General features: G+C 46.3%; 1 long non-coding RNA gene across 3 annotated transcripts in view; it reads right to left on the bottom strand.

Annotated features, from left to right (window-relative positions):
- Positions 1 to 5,774: 5,774 nt before the first annotated feature.
- LOC125325719 overlaps positions 5,775 to 18,889 on the bottom strand; it is a 63,336-nt gene continuing 50,221 nt past the window's right edge. For all 3 annotated transcript variants that reach the window (XR_007203498.1, XR_007203497.1, XR_007203499.1), the window contains 2 exons: positions 7,175 to 7,383; positions 5,775 to 6,436 (listed from right to left, as the gene is read on the bottom strand). This is a non-coding gene — a long non-coding RNA (uncharacterized LOC125325719). The remainder of the gene's footprint in view (positions 6,437 to 7,174; positions 7,384 to 18,889) is intronic.

Genomic DNA, 18,889 nt, shown 5'->3' with positions numbered 1-18,889 from the left:
TGGATATTCTGCACAGTCCCAGCAGGGTCACTCTTAGGAATTCCAGAAGCTGGAAAAGCCCCAGAGTTTCCCCAGTGTCCAGACTTATCCTGACCACTTGTTTCAGCCTTGCTGTGGCTCAGCTGTGCCAGGTTCTGATTATCCAGCAGCACAGGGAGGCACTTCCAGGCCTGAACACTTCCCTCAGTCCACAATAAAAACCAGCTGAGCACCTGCCCCGAGCCCTGTGAGGTCAGTGCAAGGCTCTGATTGTGCCTGACTGGGATCAGGAGCCTGCTCCTGCCTGGCTCCAGCTGGCTCCTGCTGCACTGAGGAAGGGCTCCTCTGGCAGCCCGGGTGTGGCTCCCAAACCTTCCACAGGAGCTGCAATATTTCCCCATTTTCCATCCGCAGTGTTGGTAACTGCTCTGGTTTGGCCCAAGACCTTTCAAGTACTCCAGCATGAGGACAGAAAAGCCCAGGGACAAACAAAGGCCTCTTGGAAGGCAAAGTATTTATTTCATGACTAACAGGCAAATGAAAGACTCTTTTTCTCATCAGGGTTTATGCTGTCTTTTGCTTGCTTGGACTTTTGCTTTCTGTCCTTTGCGAGTCTCGGCACATTCACCTTTCAGTATTTCCATCCTCTGCCTTGCCCAGGCTGCCTCTGTTCAGCTCCCTCAGCAGTTGTTGGTGTGAGCCTGATCTTTTTTACTTCAGCTCGTGTCCCTTTCCACTGGCCCTCGTTCCCAGCTGCTACACCCGGGGAATTCCCGCCTGTGAACAAGCAGGGATTCCTTACCCTGGCCGAGGGAAGCCATCACCCCTGCCCACATTCCCAAGGGTCAGCTGGGCTGGTACGAACCTGTGGTGTCCCAGAGCTCACAGACCACTCCCAGTGCAGCATCTGGGGAGCTGGAAGCCGGTCCTAAGGATCGGGACTGATGCACGTGGTGACTGGAAATCATCCACGAATATTGGATCCAGTTGTTACGAACGGGTGCAGCCAAGGCAGCCCCTTTCCTGCTCACTGAGATATCACCAACACTTCAGTCTGGTAACGTGGATACACAAATATCTGCTCTGGTGCACAACAGTACCTTCGTGGGCATTCACGAGAGTGCAAATATAATGATCGTGGCTCTCAGTTTTGAGGCTGTGATCGAGATTCATTTTCAGTAATTTTAAACAATTATTTCACCTCATTGCTTAATTCTTTCCACAGCTGGGACTCCAATAAGAGGAGAAAGGAGACAGTTTATTGGAACCCCTTTCCTGCTGAACACTGAGGCTCATCCAGGTCCTGGGAGAAAGCACAGGCAGGGAGAGCTGCCCCTGCTCTGCTGGGATTGCATTCACGAGGGAGAAACGTCTTTGTGAAAATTGGTCTCATTATTTTTATGCCTCATAGTTCCCACTACAATTGTTTTGACCAGAACTGGGACTGCTGAGCGTCACTGAGCAGCAAAGGAGACACTCAGCCATCCCCATGACCTGGCAGAAATGATTGCTGGTGATGGCCTGAGCCCTGGGGTGAGAGTTATTAACAGCAGTAACAGCAACACTGATATTCCCCACAAATATGAGGAACTGCTTCTTCCCTTTGTTGGGAAAATGTCTATTGTGCATCTCCAAGTTACACCCTCAGCACTCACTTGGCTTCTCAGCTATTAATCCCTTATACATTCCTCACAAGGCATCTCCACCAGTTCCCTCTTCCACCTGTTGGGCGATGCTCCCTCCTTATTTCAAAGGTGAGAGCGAGGAGCTTTGCACTTGCCCTTCACTGAGCTCCTCTCGCATCATCTCTCACTCCTTTCATTTCCTTACCAGCAAGGAGAAAGATGAAAGGGGAAAAAAGAAGTGTGTTATGATCTGTGCAAGGCCAGAAAGTGGCCTGAAGAGACGTATTTTGGATTAACTCTGGCTGTATAAAACCAAAGTCAATTAGGATTTCCTCAAAAAAGAAAATAAAATAAAATGAAAGGAGGAGATAATTAAAGCTATTTATAGAGTCAGATTAAGGTCTGCTCCTCGAGGTTTTAGCTTTGGCACTTCTCTAAGCAACACGAAACACAGACTATGAGTAACTGTGAGAGACTGCACAAAAGAGGACTCGGAGGAGGAATTCATTCCCCCATCCAAATCCACTGGAATTGACTTGGACAAGGACAGGAATTGCCCCTGGACTGCCAGTGCTGCCCAGTTATTGGGAGGGTGGCTGGCACTGCCACCATTCGCACCTCTGGTGTTTAGTGGGCGCCTGCTGAGGGGCTGTTGGACCACGCTGAGCTCACTCCTTTTATGTGAAACTTGGTGCAATTGCTAAGCAGGTGCCCTTCCCTATTTTCCATTTGTCTCCTCCCCAGAGAACACCCTGCCGTTCCCCCAGGTCCCCTGCCTGTCGCTCCGAGCCAGCAGAGCACAGGCCTCGCTCCCGCCGTGGGACTTCCCGTTCCCGCTGCCGGGACGTCGCAGCCCATGGGCTGAACAGGGAGTGGCACGGGGGGAATGCACTGCTCAGGTGTCCCTGCAGCCTCCAGCTCTGCTGCCAGGGAAGGGGAGCCCGGTCACAGGTGGCTTTCACACTGCTGGAATTCATTGTCTTGGGAGCCCGTTGGTGTCACCTTAACATCAAAGGGCCTCTATAAACCACACTCGGCACCTGGAGAGCCTCTGCTCCGAGGGCTTTGGGCAGCAGCAGAGCACAGCTCTGACAGGAACTCTGGGAATGCATTTGTAAAGGAAGTCATTTCGATTTATGGTTTGCTTGCTTCAGCATTATTTATCAGTAATGGCCCAGTTAATTTTCTCTGTGTATCAGTTTTAGATTGAGCCTTTACAGAGTTAGATTAATTTGTCTTTACAGGATGATGTGTCACATCACTCTTGAGCTTTGAACAGCCTCAAGTGCACAGCACTGCCAAGAGCCAAGGCAGAAATTTCTTTGTGGGCAGCCCAAAGCCCATTTAATGTTTCATGATTGGACCCAGTGATCTTAAGGGTTTTTTCCGACCTAAATGATTCTATGATTCCATATTCCCAAACTCAGAGGAGCCCAAACATCCATATTAATTTTACTATGCCAACCACTCCAGCTAAAGCTGCAGTGCCACTCTGGACATACATGTAATACACTGAGTCGGTTCAGGGTTTGTTCAAAATATTTGAAAATTCCTTTGTCTATTTCTCAGCTCCAGAAACACTTACTAGAAAAACACAATGTACCTTTTTTGGAGCTCTTTTGACAGTAAGGTCCTGTAAAACCTGTTCTGTCTGGAGGGCACCTTTGCAGATTTAGTTATGCAGTCAGGTTCACTGATAGAGTAATCCTAAGTGACTGGGAAAACTTGGCATCTGCCTTGATCCCCCAATATTTCTCAGATATGACATCGATCAGTTTTAGTCTGTTTCAGCGGAAGCTTAAGTTGAGCTTTTGAGAGACTCAGAAATGCTTATGGTGAATCTCCCCAATCCCTTCTCAAGAGCATCCTCTCAGGTTCCGTTGATAAAGAGCAGATTAACCTATTATGGATGTCATTTTTCTCCAACACCGATATTCTCATTTGTCAGATGTCGCTGGCAAGGAGCAGGTCTGACCTTTAAGGCAGGAATATGTAAGGTGTTGTCAAAATGAATCAGAAACGCACAACAGATGTGAAACAGCATTTCCAAGGCTGGGGAGAGGGAGTTCACTCCTTATGCCCCCCCAGAAGACCCCATTCTCTAGAAACAGCAAACACCAACAAGTCCCTGCTTTGCTTAAATACATTCTGGTGAATTTTACTGTGCTGGCAAGGAGGGGTGAACAACAAAACAATGAGCGGTGCAGACAAAGCTCTCTCCACGGGCAGCATGGCCTGACCTTCTGCAGCTTTGCCACTTCAGCCTTGGAAGATGCCAGCCCTGGCACTGAGGATTGCTGTGTGCCTTGGGGAGTTTGTTAGGTAAGTTACATGCACTGACAAGGAAAAGCTCTGCTTGCTGAGGATATCACCAAGGTAAACACACACACTCAGGTTTCTGAGGACAGAATCCATTTCTCCTGGAATGGAAGGGGCCCCTTTTAAAACAACCCCACCTCACTGAGTCCAGGAGTGCCCTGCTGAACAACAATCCTGCCCCGAGTGGTGAATATTCCTGCAGGCCCGAGCAGCAACACGTGGCCATTGCATCTCCAGCCTTCAGTAGCCCCTGGGGAGCAGGTGAGAATTCCCATTTCTGTCCGGGAAATGTTCTCTCCAGGAAGGGGAAAAGCAGCATTTCCTTGCCCATCACCGACCATCACAGCCCTGCCCCTCTGTCTGTCAGCACTGACACTGGCGCTGCTGTGGCTCGGCAAGGAGCAGAGGAGAGGATGGAAGGAGCTGCACCCGTGTGGTGCCCACAGCTCCTGAACTGCCTCTGGTCCTTCTCAGGAGAAGTTATGGCACCTAAATGTCAGCACCTGATGCGGCCCCATCCGACTTCCCGGGACTGCAGCACCTTGAGCAAACGAAGGGGAAATTGCTGCAGTGTGAGGGTTGCCAGGCTAATACCAGCAGGAAGGCAAGAACTCAATGAAATTGAAAAATTACATATTTAACCAGTAGCTGGATGGTAATAATTGTTTTAGGCCAACACTGAATTCTGTCTGGGGCCATTCATTACATGATCAGGTTGCTGATCTGGGTGGGAGTGAGGGGTTTGCAAACCACAGCCAGGACAGAAAGGATTCCTCCCCTCAGCAGCCTGTTCAGTGCCCTTGTAGGGTGTTTGCACAGAAAATCCACTGCAGAACAAGGCTGAAGGCAGCAGGGAACCACCCAGCTTTTATCCAGGGAGCCTCCTCTATTGTCTCTGCTGTGGAGCAGGAGGCAACACTGCTTTATGTTAAAAGACAAAAAAGAGCAACCTAAGGACAGGGAGTTGCAGAAACACGAGGAAACCCACACTTCCAAAGGCAACCTTGCCTTGTTTTCACTCCTCAGAATAGAAGGGCAAGTCTGGGTTTGCTTCATCTCCCTCAGAAAAGGGGCTCGGGCTCTGCTGAGCAGGATCCAGCCAGCGCTGATTCTGCTCTGGGAACAGCAGAGCTGAACATCAGATGGGTGACACGCACCCAAAACAAGGAGCGATAATGAAGCTGGAATAGCAAAGCTGAGCCCTAAGCGAGGTTCGATTCCTACCATGAAATCACCAGGCTTTATGAGCCCAGAGGCTCAGAGCTCTCCATTATCTGACAGAAGAGTTCACAGAAAGCCCCAGAGCTGAAGGAGCCATGGAGGTACCTCAGCTCCAGGTGGCTGCACTGCCAGGCTGCTCATGCCTGGGGCACTCTGATGTCACAGAGGAGTTTGGGAAGGGCTCCAACACTTCCTGCCGCTGCCAATCCCACAGCAAGAGCATCCCTACTTTACCTGGAACACACATAATCCCTTTCCCAGAGGAATCCCATGGGACACTCCCCGTGGATCACTCCCTGTGCAAGGCACTCGGGAAGGCTCTGCAGCTCCAGCCTGTCCTCACTGCCGTGTCCTGGTTTGCTCCTGGAATTCCCAGCCCAGAAACGCCTCTGTGCCCCTCCACTGCCATCCCTGCCTGGGACTTTCACTGCCTCTCATATTCCAGGTTTCCTGGTTCTTCCTTTTTGCCACTCCTGTGTGCTGACCAGCAATCAGTCAGTATTTGCAATAAAAAATTAACAAAAGTCCTTTTCCATGTTGCTAAATGCAGCTTGACACCACTCAGTGACCCTGTTAGCCAAGCTCAGTCCTTGAAAACACATCCCTCAGTAACGCTGGAGACAAATCACAGCAAACACCAGCAGCTTTGAACTGTGCACTCACCATAATCCACAGTCATCAGGATGTGAAAGGAATAAATGAAGCCGGACTGAGTGATGATCTCTGGCCAGGCACCAGAAAGCGGCACCAACAGTTATCAAAAGGAATCAGAAATGAGGCTGAGGAAAACACTGGGCAGCTGAACCTACGTTCCTTGTGGGGTTTGTGATACAGAGATTGTTATTATTCATTTTTCATTTACCATCGTGTTGATGAGTGCCTCCAAACTGCACATGGAATTTCCACCACGATTTCCACAGTGCAGCTTTGCTCTCTAGCCCATGCCTCTCCATCCCATAATCCACTTCAAACACAAAACTTTTCCTTCCAAACTGGAATTCAGGGAATTGTCAACAAGTCCCCATCCACGCAGCGTGAGTGTAAATGTGGTTGTGAGGGGCCTGATGATAATCCTGGGACAAACGCTGTTCCCCGTCAGCCCGGTGTCACTTCAGAGCCTTCTGCCTGTGCTGGGGCTGCTCTGTGTCCCTGTTCCGTGGAGCTGGAGCAGCTTCACCCATCAGAGCACACTGATCCCATGGAGAACGTGTGCATCTGGTTTTGTGTTCGGGCAGCTCAAGAGTTCCTCGCTGGCAGCCCCAGGGATATTCCAGTAGGATGAACTCCTTTACCTGCAGGGCCATAAAAAGAGAAGAGTTAACAAGGGCCTATGAGGTGTCAGGGCAAAGGGGATGAGGTGCCTTTATGGGACCTCTCAACGTGCCTGACCCCAGGCAGAATTCCTCTGCCACCAGTGCTCCGGGGAAGGTGGGAACCCCAAGCTTTTCCCAACCATTGCCTGTTGCTCACGTGTGCACAGGAAGTCTCAAGGCCCCGTCTGCGGCACATTCAGTGCTCTGTGCTCAGCCAAGGTTCCCAATCCCCAGCTGAAGGCACGTGGAAATCCACTGCTGGCAAACTTGAGGCTGTCAGGGATTTTGGCCATTACCCTCAGTCATATTTACCCTATTAATGGTAGCTCAGTCTTAGGAAGGACAACTTCTGCCACCAGATTTGGTTCCAGTCTGTGCTGAGAGAGGGGCTTTCGCAGAGCGCAGAAATTAATGCCGTGTTTCCAAGAGAAAAGATCTGTCTTTCCTAATTTGATTTGTAAAAATCACTTAATAGTAATTTATTAATCCTAATTTTAATACAAGATAAACTTGAAAATAAATAAAAGAAATAAAAGGCAATACAAAACAGATTAAGATAGAAACATTAAAAAAGATTAACAGTCTGTGAGCGAATCAGCAGCTTGGCCTGGCAATACAGGTGCTGAGGGTGCCAGCTTAAGGTAAGAAGTGTCCTTGGAGGCACAGTATCCCCCAGGCAGTGCCCAAGGGGTGCTGTGTGTGCAAGGGGTCTGTTACCTTCATCGCTGGAGTTGTGCTCTCCTGGTCAGGACCGGAGTCTCCATCACTGCTCCAAGGCCCGTATGTGAAACCAGACAGGAATTATTTGTGACTCCAACATTGAGGCAACAAAAGCATCATGGAAAAGTGTTGTTCCTTGTCCTTGAAGCAACTGTAAACACATCTAGGAACACAATAGACCAGGCATTGTATGATGGTGTTTGAAGCTGTAAAAGATAATGCAACAGTTAATTTTCTGCCTTAGTTGGGCTTTTCCTCACCATCAGTTGCTACTAAATAAGTCTCCAACATTTTTCAAGGGCATAACTTGGAACAAGACAGCAATAACCATTACATATTGTTTTCAATAAGATGCCATTTTCCTTTCTGGCAGGCAGCAATGGGCTTTTAATGGCTAACATTTGTTTCATAAAGCTCCCAGATGCTGCCTTGACAATTGCAAGGAAGAAAAGAGAAGAAAACAAACCCAAAGCAAGGGAAGAAAATACAAAGAGCAAATGAAAGATTCAGTTTCCATTGCAATGATTTATCCTGTGTCCCAGGCTGATGCAGGTTTTTGCTGGATCAGACATCTCTGGTGAATCTGTGCTGCAGAGCTCCACTGAGATCCTGGCTCTCCCACCTGCTGCAGCCCCCCAGCCATTCTGAGCCACGATGGGAAATACTGGAAGGGAGTTACCATGGAAGTGGAGCCAGTCAAGTAAAACCAAAAATTATAAGGGATAAGCTTTCCAGACTATATAAAAATATATATATATAGAAAAAAACCCAGATGGCAAATAAATGGCACCAATTTCATTCCGGAAGATGAAGCGCACTGTGACGTAGCAGTAGTCGAACTGAAGAATGGGAAAGCCAACATTTGTGAGGAGCCAGGACAGTAGCCATGGCCATTGCTTTTCCACATCTATTTTTTGAGCCCTCCAGCATATCTGGTGAGTGGCAAGAGGCACTTTTTTCCTGAACAGACCCAAACCACGAGACTTTGAAGAGTCTGTCAGCACTGCCTCATGACTTGTGCCAGGGAGCTAAAGACAGGAGACTGAGTGCTTTGGTCTAAGTGGTTGAACAAAACCCAGGGGCTCCACATATTCTGTGTTACAAAGGAAAACTGGAATTGTCACCACATGTCTTTGAAGCAATCCTGCTTACCTGCAGTGGTCCTGTTCCCCAGGTTCAGGGGGAGTCAAGCCACAGGAGATGGATTTGTTTGCACAGCCCTAGGTCAGGTTCAGCCAGCCCTGTTCCCCCCCTCAGCTTCCCACATTTAGTCCAAACACACGGGAGAGGGAGCATTGCCTCACTCGCTGCTTCTCTGCTCCTGTTTCTTCTTTTATGCAGAAACATGAATTTCCAGAGCACAGCTACAAGGGTCGTGACTAGCATGTGTGCACACCTTTGTTTTGGATGGTAAAATCTCTGCACATGGTGTGAGATGTCTGAGTGTTACACAAAGCAAGTTCATGAATTTTCCCTCATCTAATCCTATTGTCTTTACTCTGGATGACTGTCTATGCAGTCCAGTATTTACTCATCACAGCAGCTCCAAGAAATACTGCATCAAAAATACTGTTTTCTAAATTTGGGTACTCTGCAAAAATTCACAAGTTCAGTTTGTTTAATAATGTGATACCAACACATCATAATTTGTAATTAAAAACTGTATCCTCTCATTATGTCTGCAGGTCTTTCATATGGCTGTCATCCATAAACAAGACAATGCAAACTGATCTTCACAGAGAGCAAGACACTGCACCCTGACCTTGGTGCACAGGGTTTTTTTTCCCTTGTCACACAAACATTTTACTGGCACTAAAGTAACTGGAGTGGAAAGGGAGCAGCTCCCAACTGACAGAGCAGCCATGCTTCCTCGGATCAGCCTGTAACTTGGGATAAAAAATTGCAAAAGCAAAAGGAGACTTCTTTTTCTTAAAGCAGAAATGCCCAGTAATACCCATGTTCTACCTCATGTAAGTCTGAAGAATTTTTAAGGCATCACGTGCTGAGGATGGGACAGGGGAGTATCAGCCAGAGTCCTCTGAGTGCTTGCTGCTGGATTAGCCTGCAAGACTCCAATAGTTTAAATGGAGGCAGGATTTAAAGCTCAGCAGATCACACCTCCCTGAGCAATACAACAGATTTTACTACAGGGCAAGACCAGGTTCAGTGTACAGACAATGGACATTCCCACACAGGCACAGTTCCTGCACTGCCATGGCTGGGCCACACTGCCTCCTTGGACACTGATTTCCTGAGGCTTTGCCTGATGCTGCTTTAATTCTTCACACTGTGGGGCTCCATCACTCACTCACCCTGGGAGATCATTCCACAGTTCAGTAGACATTACTATGGCTGTTTTACCCCTGATATTCATCCAAAATTCTACTTTTCCTAATTTAATTCCATTCTCTACAAATCTTTTTTTACCCTCCATGGTTTTAAGGCGTTCCTTTTTTATTCCAGATAAAGTCAAGCCACTAGCAACCAGTCAAGCAACTAGAAACCAGTCTTATTCCTTAGCTGGAGAGATGTAACCTTGAGCAGGTACAGGTAGGTAATTATGGACTGTACTTAGGGGTCTGCTAAAAGTTTCTGCCTGATTTCCTGTCCCTGCAGGGATAGTAATTGGTGTTCCACATGGAAGTATCCCAGCCCCTCCAGCAGCAAGCAGGGCAGCACTGAGAGGTTCCAAGAGCAGCTCTGTGCAGCCCCCCGGGCTGGGAGAGGAGAGGGAAGTGTTCCAGCTCTGCGGAACGCCGGAGACCAAACCAGAGCCATGAAATTCACTGCTGGAGGCACCACAGTCAGATGAGCTTCTCCCCAGGCTGTGGTACCCCCCTGCAGAAACAGGGAAATGTGACTCTTGGAAGTTAAATTCATAAGCAGAGGAAGGAACGGGTTATGTTCTGATTGCACATTGGCTTAAATCGGGAGCTGCTCTAATAATCCTGTGGAATGGGATGGGTCTGAGCGCCAGCTGAAGTGAAAGGCAGCTCAGGCTGAGGCCATGTGTGTCCCAGGTTTGCTTTTACTTTCTGAATTACTTTTCCTTAATATAAATATCAACCACAACAGGTACTAAGAGAAGACTTCAGGAGCCTTTCCCAGCTGTTTTGGGCTTCAACCCCCAAAGCTTGCCTCTCATAATTCCGTTTTAGCTTCAGGCACTTTAAAGTTAATAGACTCATTTGAGCAAAGGGCTTATTGGAAATCCATGTTGGAAAACAGTGAGCGTAAGTGTGCTGGTGCCAAGCTATAAACACATTTATACAGTGCAGTAAATCAGTGCTGCTGCCTCTCCTTGGAGGGGCCGGGCCAATTAAACCAAATGTACAGGATATGAGGATGGAACCTGTTCAGCTGCAGGCAGGTAGCAAAGACTGCAGCCACACCACCCTGTTGGGGCTCGTTTTGACATTGCCCTGCCTGGTCAAATTTGATACCATTTGCTTTTGGCTTGTCATTCACTGACTGCTGAAAAAGAACAGGGATTTGGAAAGGCATTGCCAGCACTGTGTGGGTGCGGCACAAGGACACACAAATGAAGAGGCAGGAAAGGGGATGCCTGTAGACATCTAGTGGTACAAGGTCCACAAATGTACTTGGGCTCTGTAATGCAGTAATGGTGCTGGACTCACTCTCACAATTCCTGCACAGGTAGAGGTCATACGATCTGACTGATGACTTTTTACAAACAAGAAAATGTTATTTGTTATCAGAGCATTTCATTCAACCACCTTAATTACCTCTCTGCCTTTTAAGTGGGATCTAAAATACAAAACAAGGTACAAAAATAGGACGGGATGTTACAGAGAGCTGGTTAGCTTTCAGTGCATCAAGTCCCTGAAAATTACTTATATTTTATGTTTGTGTAAAACCTGTCAATGATTATTAAAAGTGAAGTTACCATTCTCTGAATAGGTGCTCAGATCACAGAAGCTGTAGTTGGAAGCTGACAGCTGGCAGAGCTGTCTTGTAAAAACTCTAAAATGCATTAGAATGCACACAAAAGAAGTAATTTTTTAAATGAGACAGAAGAGGAAGAAAAAGAGCCCTGTGTCCCACTTAAAAGGGGAGAATTTGGACTTTGAGAGACTTAAAAAGGGGGATTTCGAACATTCTTTTAAAGGTTTTGTTTTCCTTTTCAGATCCAAAAGAGTCAAGCACACTTGTTGCTGCCCCAGTCCCTAATGCAAGATGGTCCCGTGCTATTCTGCCAGTACCTAAAGCACAGGAGGAAGAGATTTCCAAATAAAGTACCAAAAGCAACTGCCAGGTCACCAGCAGTGCCTGCCCAGGTCCTAACCTATGGCACTAATTATCCATCTGCCTCGCCAGCTGCCCGAATGGATTCTCCATCCTATGGCTGGGCACAGGAACAGGCTGCCTTTCCTCTTCTCACACATCTTACTGTGGGTAGGCTTTTTTGGAATGATTTTTAAACTTTGTTCTAGCTATTCTGTTTGCACCTTCACTCCTCTCATTACTTGTTTCACTGCTCATTTACTCACTGGAACAAAAATTGTTTGAGACAAGCGCTAAGGAAGCAAATATCTGTGAATAGAAACCAAACTCATTCCCACATGAGGTTGGCAACTCACTGCACCATCATTAAACAGAGTTATTCACCTTTAAATCTTGGCTTTTGAAAGCAAGGAGAAACTCACATAAGCTCAAAGCCCGTAGGACGAAACTGAAAATCCACAAATATCTCCCATTAGCAGGGCAAGGCACTCGCGGTGGTGGGGAACAGCCCATACCCCCAGAGCAGCATTCCTAAGCAGCTCTTTAGTGGCAGTCCTTTGCACAGGAAATACTGTCACCTGAAGAAATAAAGGAGATAACTTGGCATGGGCCATGGAAGCTTCTCTTTCTGACTTATATCAGTATCATCTGGGGGGAAAAGGGGAATCACAAAGAGGCAGGGAGAGCAGTGGCCTCTGACTGCAACTTCCCTCTCGCAGCACCCCGGCCACAGGCTGCTGCTGCCTGCCTTATTCCTTTAATTCATCACCAGGGCAAGGGGGTGTTTTCCACCTTCACAGCTTCTTCACAGCATGAATTAGTGAGCTGACTCTACCCTAAAGTAAATTAAATCCCAGCTCCCATCCTCTCTCCACCAAAGCCATGATTACCTGCAGAGCAAAAAAGAGCACAGAGTGAAGGGTAAAAATCTCTGTTGAGATCTAGAAAGTGATTGTGCCTGGCTGCCCGTGGGGCTGTTCCCCTCAGCATGGCACTGACTGTGCAATGCATTTTCTTTCACACACAGTGCTCTTGGTTTCTTAATATCTCGACTCCTTATTGCAGTACATTGGTCCCATTTGCTTCTACAGCTACATCCCTAACCAGCCTAATTTGCCCTCTTTATCATTTCTTTATCTTGAAGAAATTTTGAAAGGCAACTCAGAAACTTTTCTATCTGAGTTTTCCAAGTGTGTTTCACTATTCCACAGCCTGTTATATTGAGTTTGGAGCATCCTCATGTCTACAAGGTATGAGGGATTTCTTTCAGTGCAGATCCTTTATAAAGTCTAAAGGCTCCACTCGAACACCAGACTGGTGTGGCTCCACATTTGCTTTTTCCCATTCACATTAAACAGGCTTTAAACAGTTGACTTATTTGTGGAACATGATGTTGCATGAGATGGAAATAAAATATCAGGATTGTATTTCACCCCCAAGTCCCAAGGGGTTAATAAAGCAGTCCGTTTGCTGATTGTTTCCCTGCGATATAAACTTATAGAAGTACATTAGTTCCTCATCAATTTGCAGTTTATCTCTACATTCTCCCTGATGGCCTTCCCAATAGCATCGTGGGGAGGAGCAAAAAGGGCCACGGGGATTCCAGAACAAATCCTTTGCAGAACAATTTACAATATGTACATTTGTTTACTTCTGCCATAATTGCTACATCTGCTTTCCTGACACTAATTAATTAGGCCTCCTTTAATTAATTGTGTTCTCTGAGGAAGGTGGTGTTGACATTTCGCAGCTGGTACTGGAGAGGGGAGCTGCGCAAGGCAGAGTTCCTGACAACACCCCTGGTTTGAAGTCCTGCAGCTCCCCAGGCCCTGCCAGTGCCCGTGGCCTGCACTGGGCCGCGCAGCTGCAAGGAACCCGCTGGATCTGAGCCTTCAGCCCTCCTGGAACTGCCAAAAAAACTTCAAGTGGAGAAGTAACAGTCCAAAATCTGACTTGAGTCTAAATAAACTCCAAACTCAGAAACACAGATGTAGATAGCATACCTTGAGTTTCCTCCCCATGAGGCCTCCTATTTATTTACTTATTTATTTCAACTTCCTTGGGTCAAACTTGGATGTGACAGGATGGGTCTTGTTCTGGAGCACGTTAATATCAGCCCCACAGGTCTGCCCTGCACATCATTCCTGTGTGTGACTGCACGTCTTGTTTTACACAGATGGGCAATCATGCATACAAATGCTCCTATAATTCATCCCAGAGTTGCTGAACTGTTTATACAGGCAACTTTCCATCTATTCCTAACACTCCACATGCTACAGAGGTGTTTTCTCTTGTTCCCAAAATATTATTCTTCATTAACTGAATTTCGGTAAAACAGCTATACCTTTGAGAGCTGGAGATTCTTAATCTCCTAACAGGCTCTTTGAGGTCAGGGGAAGAAGAAAGTCTAATATTTTCCACAGTGCTATGTAGCCTTCTAATTTCTAGTCAAAATGGCATGTGTTTACCATCCCTCATTGATACTCTGGCTGGACTTTGGCAAGGAAACCTTTGCCAACAACCACTTTACAAGCAAAACCTGCACATTTCTCCCTGAGAGCTATTTTCTAAGAACACTTCCTTTACGGAAAATCGTTTTCACAAAATTGCGTGGCTGACTGAGGTGTCCTGCTCCCAGCCTGGCTGCGCCAATTTCAGCACCATCACACCAGAAATAAATGGGATTGTTTTTGGTGGCACGATGTCACATGCATTGACCATATCCCTGGCAACAGCAAGCATGCCCTGTGGCTGTTTGAGAAGAAAGAAATGGAGTGAATCAGAATAAGCCACAGTCCCTGCAAAAAGGGGGTGAAAGCAAAGAAAGGAAGAAAGGAACAGCCAATGGAGGGGGGGGTCTGGGAAGGCAATGGACTGAAACCCAGAAGATTGCTTATCTACTTTCTAGCTGCACCAATAATCATTCTCTGCTGATTACCTTCCCTTTTGTGCCATGGGTGCCATTAGTAGTGTCACAGCAGTGCCCAAGGGTGCACAAGGCATGTGCTGGGGGACATGCCATGGCATCAGCCACCAGACACATTTCAGGAAGAAGCTTCAATGCCTGAGTTTATTTTGTTTTGCTTGCAAACATCTGAGCTCTTGGATTTGGCAAAAGAAAAAAAAAACCAACCAAAAAAGCACTGCATGTCGTTCTCTTTAGGGCTCCACATAAAAATCCTATCAGGGCTTTATAGACAGCAGTATGGTAGTTTTCCAAGCTTCACATGCTTTCCTGTTCCTGCTACTCATCCAGATTGAAAGCTTCTGCAAACAAAAGCAGTACAGTGAAGGCATGTGTGAGTTTGCTTCCAGACACTTCAGACTGCAGATATTTGTCTTACTCTTTGCTGCTGGCAAATCTGTCACCGAAGGCCATAACCACAGGTTTATCAGAAACGCAGAAAAACCCTCTCTTTCTGTTCTTTTTCACTTTGTCTTTCCTGCAAAGCAACTTATCACCAACCACCACTCAACACTTGATTGCTGTAATGCAGGTGATTACAAGAAATGAGAAATACTTGTTTTTTCTGAATGTTTTCTGTCTCGGTCCCATGGTGCTGCTTCCACCTGAAATTGTTTTTCACCGCTGATATTGGAAGCCCATGGCTTATAACAAAAAGCTGATAATGTAAAACCAAAATGACAAGGGGCTGTCAAAGCCAAATCCCCTGAATGCAAAGCCCAGGCTGGGCCTGGAGCCAGCAGCTGGCTGGCAGAGCAGCAGGAATGCCTTGGGAGTGGACGGGAAACGTGTGCTGTGAGCAGGGCAGCCCGGCCCCTGTGCAGCTCCTCCCCACATCCTTGTGGACAGCGGTGGGGCAGCCTCTGCACTCGAGTTTCACAAGAGCTTCTGCTGACTTCCAGATCAGAAGGGGCACACAAGGTAGGGAGCACTGGCATCCTTAACAGCATCTTAAGCTGATGTTTTGTTGGGTGATTTTGCAGCACTCCTCCCCCATCTTACAGTAAGCAGCCTAAAAATGTGTGAAATTGCTCCCTCTTGCAGGATAAGGTTTGAATTTTGATTTTTAACTCACCACTAACAGAAACTATCATTTCAGAAAGGCTGCTGTTACTGTTAAATTAGGAAGTCAAAAGTCAGTTTTATGTAGAGGAGTTTGGTTTTTAGCAGAGAGTATTACTAGAATGGAGGCATGGCTTTGATAAAATTGGAACACACCCAAACTACAAATCAGAGTTTTTAACTTCCAAAGTTGGCATGCAGTCGGCTGCCTTTGTTTTCCTTTATTTTTTTTTCAGAGCTCTTGGCAACTTCTACTTTAGCTGTTAAGAGTAGTGCAAGTTAAGAGTAGTGGTATCTGTAGGATTACTGCCAAAATAAAAAATTTTTAAAAAATCACTTTAGACCCTTGCTTCAGAGAAGCCCTGCCATGAAAGGGAGCTGGAGAGATCTCTCCCCTTGAGTAAAGGAAATGACATGAAAAAAGCTAAGAAATGCTGTTCAAAGCCAACATCACACCCTGGGACAAGATCAAGACTCTGGAAGGTTTCTGTGTCTTGGAAAGCTAGGTTCATAGGCAGGGTGGTAAGCTCACTTCTAAGATAAAGAAGAAATCTCTTTAAAAAAAGATTGAATGAGTTTAGGTAAGTACATTTTCTTTAGGCTCTCCTCAGGAGCTTGGATGCCCCTTTCATGAAACCTACAGATGCTCCTACCTTCTGCTTGTCTCTGGAAGTTTCAGCTCTAAATTATGAACATGGTAGTGAACATCAGTGAAAGAAAAACAAATAAGCAATTAAAGACTTGACTGGGAACCAGGCAGAAGTTCAGGCAAAGCACCTCCCTGGTTATATCCCACTGCTGCCCAACCTGAGGGGCCCGTCTGAGGTGAGGTGCAGAGGAGGGGCAACAGAGAGAAAATCCTCTCTTCCTGCCTCTGATGCCATGATGATTTTTTTGCCTTTTCTTTTATACCCCTGTTATACCTTTTTAGTGCTTTTTGCCTACATTCTTGGACTTGTTTGTTCAGCTAGGAGATGAAACATCTCAGAAGCTTCGTAGCTAGGGATCAGTGTGCCCCAGACCCCAAGGTCCTCTCCAGAACACATTCTGTAAACTAAGATAGAACCATCCAGGGGAAGGTTCCTTGGGGAGGAGGGGCTCATTCAAGCCTCTCACTGGGGAATTTTTGATAGATATGCTAATTAGTAAAACCTATAATGTTATACCAGATCTTTTGTGGGTGTGCATTGCGGGGTGCATTTCAGTGCATTCCACCTGGACATAGTGCACCTAAGGATCCTTAAAATAAATACCGAGGTAAAATCCCTTTTTCCCTTCTAACCACGTTTAATTCTTGATTTTAAGGCCAGGAAAAGGCATCACCTCAGCACCATGTTCTACCTCTGCAGACATCGCTGGTATTCCCTGGCAGCACCTCATAGTGACTTCACCTCCAGTTTGTACTGACACACTGTAAACACCAGCCCATGTCCCAAAGCACCTACTCAGCAGCTGGGCAGGAGAGAGGTTTTCTTTACTTTCTGTCCCACCAACCCTTGTCTTTATAGGTAGCTCCAGGGGCACTTAAATTTGGATTCCTACTATGCTTACACAAAATATTTATGCAGGAATAGAGGGAATTAACCAAAAATCCCCCTAACAAACAAACCAACCAACCCCAGGCTATGCAAACTGATCCTCCTCTCCCTCACTGGCAGTTCAGAGGAGTCCTGACTGTCACACAGGTGGTACCTGAGCTACCATTCCCAAATTTCCACAGAAACAGATCAGGCTCTGCTTCACCTCCAGTATGGCTGAGTCAGGCTCCTGTTGAGCAGAAAATACACGAGATTTTGCTTCTTGCAAACAGCTTCTTGCTGTTAGAAACTGTTTGTGACGTGCCCGGCCCTAGAGGAGTGCCAGGCCCGATTAATATTGTTTAACAAAGCATTTGGCTTTCCTCCGATGAACAGGAGAGGTCAGAGGGCAGGGACCTATGCTGAAAGCTAATTGCTGAAGTTATTTGTCTGGCTTGTGTTAGGTGCTGGGATCCTGCTATACAAGTCAGAAGTGCAGAGCGCCCTAAGTGCAATATTGTAATTTAAATGCTTCTAACACAAGAGAGAAACAATTCACTGATCATCTCATTAGAGGCTTAGCCATTTACATCTGGACAGCTTTTCCTCTTTGATCTCTTAAGAAAAATGAATGGAAGTTTAGGACACATTTAATTGCTTTTGTAAAGGCTTGGATCCAAGCAAAACACACTTACAATCTGGGAAATAACAATGAGGGGTTGTAAACTTATTCAATACCTCTGACCAGTTCTAGATACCAAACCAGAGAATTCCAATGTTAAAGAATTCAAGAGTGCTGACTCCTGGTTTCCATTTGACTCCTATTACAAACCTCATCTGTATGCTACTAAACAAAATAATATCCTTCTCCCTGTGGGCATGTGAATGAGCTATATTGTCATTGGTTGGTTTTATCTTTTGCCCCTCATAGTCTACAAAAAACTGCAAGTGCTGCAGCCTGAAAATTTCATGAGTAGAGAAATCTCTGCTCTCATCTATCGGTGAGCAAGAGAAGAATGCCCATAAAACCAGTAAATCTGTTCATTTGTTTTACCCAGGTCCCTGGATGGACAGATAATCCAGGGGTAGGGGCTCTCTGGTACCATCTGCTTTTTAATAAATGTAGTGGCCCTTATTTTATTTCACTCCTCATTCTTCCAGTGGCACTTTTAGGGAGATGTCATAGTTACATTTCAATGACCACAAAGTCCTGCCAGTCTTCTCAGTATCCTATGCTGGGATGGCTTCTCTATTAGTTCTTGCAAAAGATTTAATGAGTAGACATGATGGGGAAACATCCACAATGGGGCTGAACAAAGGAAAGGTTTTTTTAATGCAAACCGTGGTAACAGCAGCAGAAGTGAGACATCTTGGAGGTTGGACTAGGTGGTCTTTAAAGATCCCTTTCAATCCAAACCATTCTGTGATATTCACTTAAAATCCTTACTCAATTTGATTTTAGACTGGGTTTTAGGAAGGAGATTCCGAAAGCAACAGAATATTCATTTGCAGCTGGCTGGCAAAAGGCCTGCCCAGGCAGGAGTCACACCTCTGGAGCTGTGGTATCCACACTGTCCTGAACTACAGGGAAATTTAGCACAAGGGGAAGGATAAACGATGCTCATAAGGAATGTGTGCCTACAGGAAATTCACATCATCAGCTGGAAACCAAATCATTGGGCTGTTGCCAAAGGTGCTGAATGAAGTAGGTAGTTCTATTTACTGTGGATTGATTTCCCAAACTTAATGGTATCTTTGCCTTGTCACTAGCAAAGGCCTCGTGGTTTCAAAGAGTTTCATACTTGCAAGGGATGAACTATTGCCTGAAGGTGCTTGGACAACATTCTGAGTGGGAATGGGGACAGTGCTGTACACAGCCTTAAAGAGCAACCATTTATTGAACACAGCCTTATTGCTAGCAGG

The sequence above is a fragment of the Corvus hawaiiensis genome, chromosome 5 (genome assembly GCF_020740725.1).
Source record: "Corvus hawaiiensis isolate bCorHaw1 chromosome 5, bCorHaw1.pri.cur, whole genome shotgun sequence".
NCBI lineage: Eukaryota > Metazoa > Chordata > Aves > Passeriformes > Corvidae > Corvus > Corvus hawaiiensis.
This window is presented reverse-complemented; position numbering and strand designations above follow the sequence as displayed.